The sequence below is a fragment of the Peromyscus eremicus genome, chromosome 11 (assembly GCF_949786415.1).
Source record: "Peromyscus eremicus chromosome 11, PerEre_H2_v1, whole genome shotgun sequence".
Taxonomy (NCBI): domain Eukaryota; kingdom Metazoa; phylum Chordata; class Mammalia; order Rodentia; family Cricetidae; genus Peromyscus; species Peromyscus eremicus.
In genome coordinates, this window is record NC_081427.1 from 47,765,050 (window position 1) to 47,775,060 (window position 10,011).

At 40.5% G+C, this 10,011-nt stretch overlaps 1 non-coding gene across 1 annotated transcript; it reads right to left on the reverse strand.

Annotated features, from left to right (window-relative positions):
* Positions 1-2,423: 2,423 nt before the first annotated feature.
* On the reverse strand, positions 2,424-2,496 carry Trnae-cuc (transfer RNA glutamic acid (anticodon CUC)). The gene has a single exon. It is a non-coding gene; the product is annotated as a tRNA-Glu (tRNA).
* Positions 2,497-10,011: the final 7,515 nt, after the last annotated feature.

Consider the following 10,011-nt stretch of genomic DNA (forward strand, 5'->3'; position numbering starts at 1 on the left):
CAGTTAGAATAGTCTGACTCTTCAAAAAAAATCCCTCACAAAGAAGCCAATAGCAGTATTTGAAATTTAATCATTAAAAATATACCCCCACCCTCATGGATCTCTAAACTGTATTCCCTATTTAAAGGAACAGAATTATCTTGGGAAATGGTTTGTTCCAGCAAGTAAGCAGTAAGGAAGGTTCAAGGTGAAGCTAGGCATCATATCTCAAGAAGTAAAACAGTATTTAAAAAATTGATGGAGCCATGCCAATGGAACATGGAGAATAACTTAGAGTGAATTTCATTGGGCACATTTGGAATAAGTTGAACACTAAAAAGAATGACAAGATTATAATATCCAACAGTCAACAGCTGTCCTTCAGAGAGAAGAAAAGGTGTTTTTAAAGAATACAGTTAATAAATTCAGGCATTCTTAAATGTAGAATTATAAGCCATAAAGAGATATATAATTGTATGTGTATTAAGATGCTTAAGGATTATTTTTTTTTCTGGGTGCCGTAGTCTTAAAATATGTCCATAAGCTATTTGGCATCTTCTCCCTTGAGTTTTGTGATTTGTTTGTAAACAATAGGAAAGTAATGATGTGTGATTTCTGAAGTTCCTCTGGCTCTCTGTTCAATAGCCCAGTGACTGTCCTGTGATCCTGTTGGTCACTTCAGAGCACCTTCAAAAGAAACTCTAAGCCTGGAGTGACAAGTCAGCACTTAAGAACACTTACTGCCCTTGCAGATGACCTGGGGTAGGTTCCTAGCACCCACATGCACACTCTCAGCCTCCTGTAACTCCAGTTCGGGGGAGTCAGACATCTTCTGGCCTCCACTGGCACCAAGCACACATAGGGTGCCCATACATACACTCATGGACACACCCACATTCACAAATAAAAACATTTTAAAAATAAACTCTAAGCTAAAACCCTCTCACACCCTAAGCTGAGCTATTTATGAAGTTTTGATGCATAGAAGATGTTGGTATAATATGTGTTGGTGTTTTTAAGCTGGTATAGTTTAGAATAATTTGTCACACACAAATAGATGAATAATACAGCAGATTAAAGTATTACTCCTACTTGGTAGTCTGTCTCAAACCTGTGAAAAGTGTCTGTCATTGAACACACACACACACGCACACACACACACACACACACACACACACACACACACACACACACTATCCTTTTAAATGATTTGTCCTAAGGAAATATTATACAGGGATACAAAAACATATGTAAAGAAAAGATGTTCTCATAGTACTATGAGGTAAGGAAGCAATGTAAATTACCAACAATACAGGATCAGTGGTGTAAACTGTGGCAGGTCTAGGCAATGAAATGTCACGTGGCTTGTGGTGATACACTGTATCCCCCAGTATATTGTGCACCCTAATAAAACTTATCTGGGATCAGAGAACAGAACAGCCACTAGATTAGATATAAAGGCCAGAAAATGGTGTCACACACACTTTTAATCCTATCATTCCAGAGGCAGAGGCCACACTGGAAACAGAGCAAGGCAGTGGTGGCACACACCTTTAATCCCAGGGCTTGAGATCTCATGTCTTTGCTTGGGAAAGACACATGCATTTAATCCCAGGAAGTGATGGCAGGAAGCAGAAAGATATATAAGGCATGAGGACCAGGAACCAGAGGCTTTTAAGCTTTTAGGCTTTTAGAAGCAGTTCAGCTGAGATACTTTTGAGTGAAGACTCGGGCTTTCAATCTGAGGAAACAAGATCAGCTGAGGAGTTATTGAGGTGAGGTTGGCTGTGGCTTGTTCTGTCTCTCTGATCTTTCAGAATTTACCCCAATAGCTGGCCCCAGGTTTTTTATTAATAAAACCCTTTAAGATTCATGTTACAGTGGCCACTGAAGAATATACCTAGCTATCCTGGGCTGGTTCTTTATATTTAAAAGTGAGGTGCTAAAAAGTGTAGAAGCAGCTCCTCATGTTGTTGAATATTCTTTTTTGTGTTGCATTTTTTCCTACTGCTTTTGTTAACAGTGCAAATATGTGTTACATTTGTTTGATTAAATAAAATTAAACTTCAAGCAGGAGGCTGAGTCAGCAAGTAACTAACAGGAAATGGTAGGGAGGAACCACGTGTAGCAAGAGTTCTTAAGTGGGGGCTGAGCAGAAGTACACCTGGTTTTTGGAAGATGCCAGCAAAGAAAGAAGGTTAGCTACTTGCTATTCAGCCTCTCTGAGCCAGCAGAATTCCACCTCAACCTTTGAATTGTGAGTTCTTTAGAAGGATAGAGATCTAGATAAATTTTCCCTGAGTAGCATTGGAAGAGCAAGTGCCTGAGAGAATAGAATTCCCTCAGGAACCACTGCTGGTAAGGCGAAGTTGCAGTCTGTGATTAGGACAGCAGATGCTTAAGGGGCAGCTACTGTAAATTATAAAAAAGTCAACAATATTTGGTACCCAACATGGGGCTTGAACCCACAACCCTGAGATAGAGAGTCTCATGCTCTACCGACTGAGCTAGACGGGCATTTATAAGTAATAATAAGTCCCTCTGTGTGTGTATGTGATTTATTTGGGAGGAGAGCGGCAGGCCCCCAAAAGAGTAAGGACCAAAAACAACCAACAACATCCTCATTGGCAAAATTTACTGGTTGGGCTGATTCTCTTTGTGGTGTTCATGTTCAGTGGTCCACTACAAGTTTCTTTGGTCCACTCCCACCTTTCACAACGCTAGTCTTTTTCCTAAGGCTGATTCGTTTTCTCAGAGAAAAATGCTTCAAGCTCCCACCGTGTAGGAGTGGGTGTGGCTATACTGAGAATTAGAAGATAAAGCTGCTGGAATCTTAGTTATCCCATAGGTTAGGAGGCAACAACTCCCACCCTCATTTGTCCTTATTAACTATAGACATTGATCTCCATTCAACACCCCCAACAAAATCACTGTCCAATCTTCCATTAAGGTGAGTATAGGTAACTGTCCCCCTATAGCCTCCACTGCTGTAGGGATCAGCTTACACACTTGGATCCTAGCAACCACATGAGTGACATAGCTGATAACTAAGTGATGAATGGAAATGTGGAGAAAGGGGTCCTGAGGCAACAGGAAGAGGCCCAGCCATCCCTAGCCATCCCTAGCTGAATGCAGTCACAAGAACAACCTCTGAGGACAACAGAAGGACCACTTGGACTTTAAAAAAAAACAACAACAACAACAAAAAAAAAAATGAACTGCTGCTCTAACCACGAAGCATTGGGATGTTTTGTTTCACAGAACTGGATAGCCAGCACAGCAGGGAAGAGGCGGTTAGCTGGGAAGGTGATCCAAAGCCACACTGTTTTATCAGCTTATGGCCTTAAATCTCTTTCAGAATGCTTTCTTACTGCCCTCCAACATGCATTAAATTCCCAATTCCTAAGCATTTCCTATAATCTGAGAATTGGATTGCTGGACATGAATTTAATCAAATCTTACAAAATCCATTTTACCACATAAGGTAATACAATTTTAGGTTGCAATGGTTAGCAGACAGACAGCTTAAATTATATCTTTATTTATTCAGACCATTGTCTATGACTTTTATTGGAAACTTCAAGCCTTCCCCTAACAGAATATAAACTTGGGTCAGTTGCTTCTTTTTTTTTTTTTTTTCTTTTTTTAAGAGGTGGGGGTCTCACTGTGTTACTGAAGTTGGCCCTGAATTCATATCCTGCCTCCATCTCCCAAGTAGCTGGCACTACAGGCATGCACCACTATATCGATTAATTCTTTGCTATTATGAACGGTATCTAATTCTTATGAGCCATGATTTTCAAAATCAGAAAACTTGCACTTTTTCCCATTGTTTACACGGTTCTCTTATTAATTCTTCAGCATTTTGAGGGGAGAGGTCATCTGTGAATTGATGGCGCTTCTGTCTTTCCCCTTGTGCGATAGTCATTAGTGATATTCACCAACTTGCCACTTTCCTCCACCTGGTCATGCAGGAGGACAGTTCTCATCACATTAGTTTCTGATCAATGAGGTAACAAATCCCTGCCAACTTAATGACTTCAAACCACTCACATTTGTTATTTTCAGCTCTGTAGGTCAGAAGTCTGACACCAGTATCCTTGGGATAAAATCAGTTGGGGGGGGGGCATTCTTATCAAAGAGTCTAGGGGAGAGCCTTGGACTACTTGGCTCTGTTATAATAAAATAATGCAGAGTGAATAATTTGTAAACAATAGGAATTTTGTTCTCCAATTTATAGAGGCTGAGATCCAAAAGCAAGGTAGGAGCAAAATTGACATCTGATAAAGGCTTATTGTAAGTCTCAAGGGTGGCTCCTTGCTGCTGTGTCCTCTGAGAAGACAAAGCTGTGTGCTCATAAAGCAGGGGAGATGGAAGGCTGGTTGCTCTCTGGAGCACCTTTCATATGTGTATAATTCCCAGTTATGGGGACAGGGCTCTCTCCTGGGCCTAATCATTGCCCAAAGGCCCTGCTCTTAACACTGCCACTTTGGCAATTTTAGTTCCAACCTGAAAATTGTGGAGGGGCACACTCATTCAAACCATAGTTGAAAGACCCATTTCCTTCGGGTTTTTCTTTTTTTCTGAATCTAAAGAGAATCCTCATTCCTCGATGCATGCTCCTTTCCTCCAGCCTCAAAGCTAGCAGCATAGCATCTCCCTCGCCTACTCTATACCACATCTCTTTGTCTGACTCTCTTTTGCCCCTCTCTACTTGGAAGGTTTCTGTGATCATACTAGGCTCAGTGAAATCATTCAAGATATTTCTACAGTCAGCTGGTTAGCAATCATAATTTCCATCTGCAACTTTAATCCCCTTGTCAGGGTAATTCAGTGTAGTCGTGGGTCCCGGTGATTAGGATATGGGCAATTTTGCTGAGAAAGGGCATGAAACGTTGGTATGGCCGCGTGATTTACTTTGTCCAGTGAAATATAAATGAAAGTGACAGTTGCCGCTTCTTAGCAGAAACTTGAATGTAATTTGCCCAATTCTTCCCTGCTGCTGTGATGATCACAGAAGCGTTTGCTGATGGAGTCTTACTTTGTTGAGCAAATATGATGAACAGAGACCTGCCTTCAACCTGCAATGGACAATATTTTCTTTGGGGTGAGGGTTTATTTGTTTACTACATATAAACAGACTGTGTTAGTCACTTTTACATCCCTGTGACCAAATAACTGAGTAAAACAACTTTAGGGGGGAGAAAATCATTTGGTTCTTAACCCTCTGGGTCCATCGCTTTTAAGCCTCTGGCAAAGCAAAACTCATCATGGTAAATGGGCATGGAGGTGGGGGTTGATGGTGGGGAAGCTGCATATCTCATAGCAGCCAGAGAGAGATAGAAGAAGGAGCCAGGAATAAGACATACCTTTTAAACATACTCCCAAATGGTCTATTTGCTCCGGGTAGGCTACCCTCAAGAAGTTTACACTGCCTCTCAATCATGTCATCAAATTATAGATCTAGTGATGGATTTATGCATTGATTGGTCACAGTCTTCCTGACCCAGTCACTTCTCAAAAGCCCGGAAGCTTGCAACAGTTTGCACCCAGGTATTGAACCCCAGAGCTCTTGCGAGCATACTTGATATGCAAATTGTGTCTTTTAATACTAACACTGAAGTGGTACCTCACTGTACTTTTCTTTGCATCTCCTTAGTGAACTAATGATGTTGAGCATCTTTGCTCATGTGCTTCATGTGCTTTTTGGCCATTTGTTTTGCTTCTTTAAAAAAAGTGCTCATGGAGTCCTTTGCCCATCCTTGCTCAGACTGACTCTTTTTTGCTGGGTCTTAGGAGCTCTTTACACATTTGGATACTCCAACTTACTTTTTCCCATACTGAGGATTGAACCTATGATTTCATACATGCTGGGCAATGCTCTGCCACTGAGCTATACTCTAAACCATGAATTTGTAGATTCTTATAAGATACGTGCTATGAAAATATTTTATCTCATTCCATAGATTAGCTTTCTACCTTCTTGGTAATTTTTTATACTTTTTAAAATAATTTTAATGAAGTCCAATCATCTATTTTTCTTTTATTTTTTTAAATTTTCCTCCTCAAAACCAAGAGCTTCATGAATGGTATGAGTGTCAGGCAAATCAATGCTAAACCACTGAGCTAAGCCCTGAGCCCATTTTTAAAGTTATATTTTGATGCATTTGTTTATTACTAAGATGAGGTCTTACATGTTCTCAGACTTGTCTTGAGCACCTGCTCCTTTCAGCTTGCTGGGTGGGTAGGACTGCATGTGGTTGTGAATTTCCCATCTGTTTCTGACCTTTCTTGGTTTCAAATAAAGGTAATGGAAGCTATAACTTTATTCTCCAATATTCCTTTGTTTGTGCCCTTCAAATGTTGACATATCACTTTATTCTATATTCTTTATTCACTTTCTTTTTAGTGAAAACTATTGTTTCAAATGCTACAAAGTTCCTATATTATTAAAAAAAACAATATGGAAATTCTTTGCCCACTGTTTAATACGTATTTATGATAACTATATAAATAAAAGCAAAAGAAGCTACCCTCCTGTTTTGATAAAGTCTCTATAACAATTGTCTGGAATGTGCTAGGTTTTCTACTGTACCCAATGTTATGAGATAATAATACCAGAAATGCAAACTTTTGAGATATTGCTTTTTTTATTTACTGCGGATCCTCATATAGGAAAAAAAAAGTTTAAAAACTGACCGACCGTCATGGAGACAGCATTTACAGTGTCTAACTTGATACAATAGAACTTCTGTCCATCATCTTACTTTGTGCATTCTGTTAACTAAAATTGACGAAAGTAATCATCCAGGCCTGGGCTATTGCACAGGCCCCAACAGATATTTAAGTATAGAGCCTCTCATACCAGATGTCATATAACCAAACCTATGCTTTAAGGAGAAGATAAATCCCAAAATAGATGGGTTTTTTTTTCTCCCTGAAAACAGGAGAGCCCAGACTGTCTGAGTCAGTGTAATAAGAAAGACCTCTCTGCTTTAACCTTACAGAAAAAGAAATTTGAAGTGACCTACTCTTAACCATTGAGGCTATTTTTGTGTTGTTCTGTCTCCCTGTTTCTGCCACACAAAACCAGCTGGGCTGCCATTCCTGTAGCCCAGTGGGGACTCTTGTTCCATTCTGTAGAATGGAGAATGCTTCATTCATGACTAAAAGGCCATTACATTCACAAGTAAAATTAGTTGTAATTTTGTCTTTTGATACTACCATTAACTATATTTTTGTTTTTGGGCTGTTTTCCATTTGAATATTTGAGTAATTTTTTTCCTTCCTCTGATAGTGACATATTTTATATATACATTATTTGGGAGGTGGTCTTTAACTTAATCTGCACACATATATTTACTTATTCTTGTTGATTTTTTTTAACTTATCAGTATCTGTAATTTAATCCCAATAAGAAAATTTATCCCTCAGTTTTCATGTCTCTCTCCAATCCCCTGCCTATCATGGATACCTAGAGCTTCCGTTTTGTTTATCATGAATAGAAATTTCAAATTGTCTTTAATGGTGGCTTTCAAAGAAACAACAGAACTTGGTAAGTCTTCAGTCACTCCTCCTCCTGCCAGATATTTTTTCATGTTTTCCTGGAAATATTTTTTTTAGCAGTCTCTGGGTGGCATAGCTTCAGAGAAGTGTACACACCAGAATGTTTTTTATTATGCTCACAAATTTAATTTAAAATGTAGCTAGATACAAAATTCTAGCGCTTGAATTTTTTTCTTTAGAACAAAATTACTTTCTTGACATTTGCATATCAAGCCATTTATGAGAAATTTGGTATTGGTGAAATTATTAAGGCCACTCCACGTAGTTAAAAGGAGAGTTATTTAATGGCGTAACTTACAAATTAAGGGATAGGTAGGTCGCAGGGTCTGGGGAAGGTGTATCGAAGTCCAGCGGTGTTCTCTGGAGCTCTGCTTGGCCCACCTCCACCGTCCAGGGTCCCGGAACAGAGGAGGGCGCTGGCCCATCCAGATCTCGGGTCTCCAGGCGCCTCCCTTGACCCCACCTTGTAGGCGTGACAGTTGCTGAAGTCTCAATGGGGGTTGGAACTTCCAGATCAAAGCTGGAATGGCTACCCCTACAATTTGGTGTGATTATGGTTTTTATTTCTCTCTAATCTGTTCCTACTCCCTTAGGCTTTGTCTTCACCCTCCCTCTGCATCCCCTCCCCTTCGTTCTTTTGGGGATCGAAACAAGAGTCTCACGAAGCCAGGTAAGCAAGCGATAACCTGCTTTTCCCTAGCTCATCCTCAGTATTCTTTGTGGTGGTATTTTGTCTGTGATATAACAAATAAAGTTTGCCTGAAGATCAGAATGCGGAGCTAAGCCACCAGTTAGCCGTAGAGGCCAGGCAGTGGTGGCACACACCTTTAATCCCAGCATTTAGGAGGTAGAGGCAGACGGCTGTGAGTTCAAGGCCACCCTGGGCTACACAAGATTGATGTCTAAAAGAGAAACAGAGCCAGGCAGTGGTGGTTCATGCCTTTGATCCAAGCCCTTGGGATCTCATGCCTTAATCCCAGCACTAGGGAGGTGGAGACAGGAAGTGATATGGCTGGGCGGAGAAAGGAATATAAGGCGGAAGGAGACAGGAACTCAATCTCTTTCAGGCTGAGGAGTTGGTAAGGTAAGAGGTAGTGGCTGTAGCTTGCTCTTTTCTCTCTCCAATCTTTCAGCATTTACCCCATATCTGACTCTGGGTTTTTATTATTAAGACCAATCAGTATTCCTGCTACAATTCTTATGTTTAAGTTAAGTCTCAATATTTATTTTTCCTTAATCTAATTTTTTAAAATTTTTTGAGAATATTTTACACAAGTACTGTGATTACACCGTGTCTACCCTTCTTTCTCCCCCTCCAACTCCTCCTATGTCCCTCCTCAAATTCATGACTTCCTCTTTATTATTGTTACATATTTCCCAGTTCCATCCATTTACCTGCAATTTATTAATTTTTCTTTACAGATGGATGGAATTCCATCGCATACGTGTGCCAACGTTTCAGTATCAAGTCATCAATCGAAAGACATACATCTCCTAACTTTTGTGACAAGAGCATCACTGAACATGCTGAGCAAGTATCTGTGGATTAGGATGTCAAGTCCTTAGGGTGTATGCCAAAGAGTGGTACAGCTGAGCCATGTGGCAGATCTGCTTTTAGCTTTTTGAGAATTCTCCACATGGGTTACCTTTTCTATCTAAAGCCTTTGGTCTTTTCTTGATTTATATCCCTTTCATTTTTTTTTCTCTCCTCTTGGACCTTACTGTTTCTTGGATATTGGTCTTGCCCCTCTATATTTCTTAGTGAACCCTTTTCTGTTTTTAGACCTTTACCACTTTTTGTAGCTTCTGGGAAAGTTCTCATTCCCCACTTCCCTGTCTTGTTCTTCAGCACTCTTCCTCTGTGTTTATCAAGTTCTTACATCTTGAAATCCGTTTTCATTCTGCGAGCAGGTAACTAACCTCAGTTCATTTGTTATCTTTGTTTTTGCCATTGAAGTTTTCAGCTGTTTGTTGTTTTGCCCTTTGCATTCACGTGCTCTGGGATTACCTGTGATAATATGCTCATGAACACCCAAATCTGTCCTTCCGGCTGTGTTCAAAGACTGGAGAGAGGATACTGGATAGTCTGGGTACATCTACTGGTCCCTTTCAGGCTTGGTTTCCCTTTGAGCATAGGGTAGAGGAGTGTAGCAACAGAGAGACTTCCTTTGCCTGTTGTGATAAAACACCATGACCAAGGCAACTTAAAAAAGAAAGCCTTTAATTGGCATATGGTTTCAGAGGGCCAGAGTCCATGCTCATCATGGCGGGGAACATGTCAGCATGCAGGGAGGCATGGGACTGGATCAGGAACTGAGAGTTTACATCTTGATCCACAAGCACAAGACAGCTAACTGGGAATGGGGTGGGCTTTGGAAACCACAAAGCCTAACGCCCAGTGCCACACCTCCTCCAACAAAGCTACACGGCCTAACCCTTCCCAAACAGTTCTACCAACTGGGGACA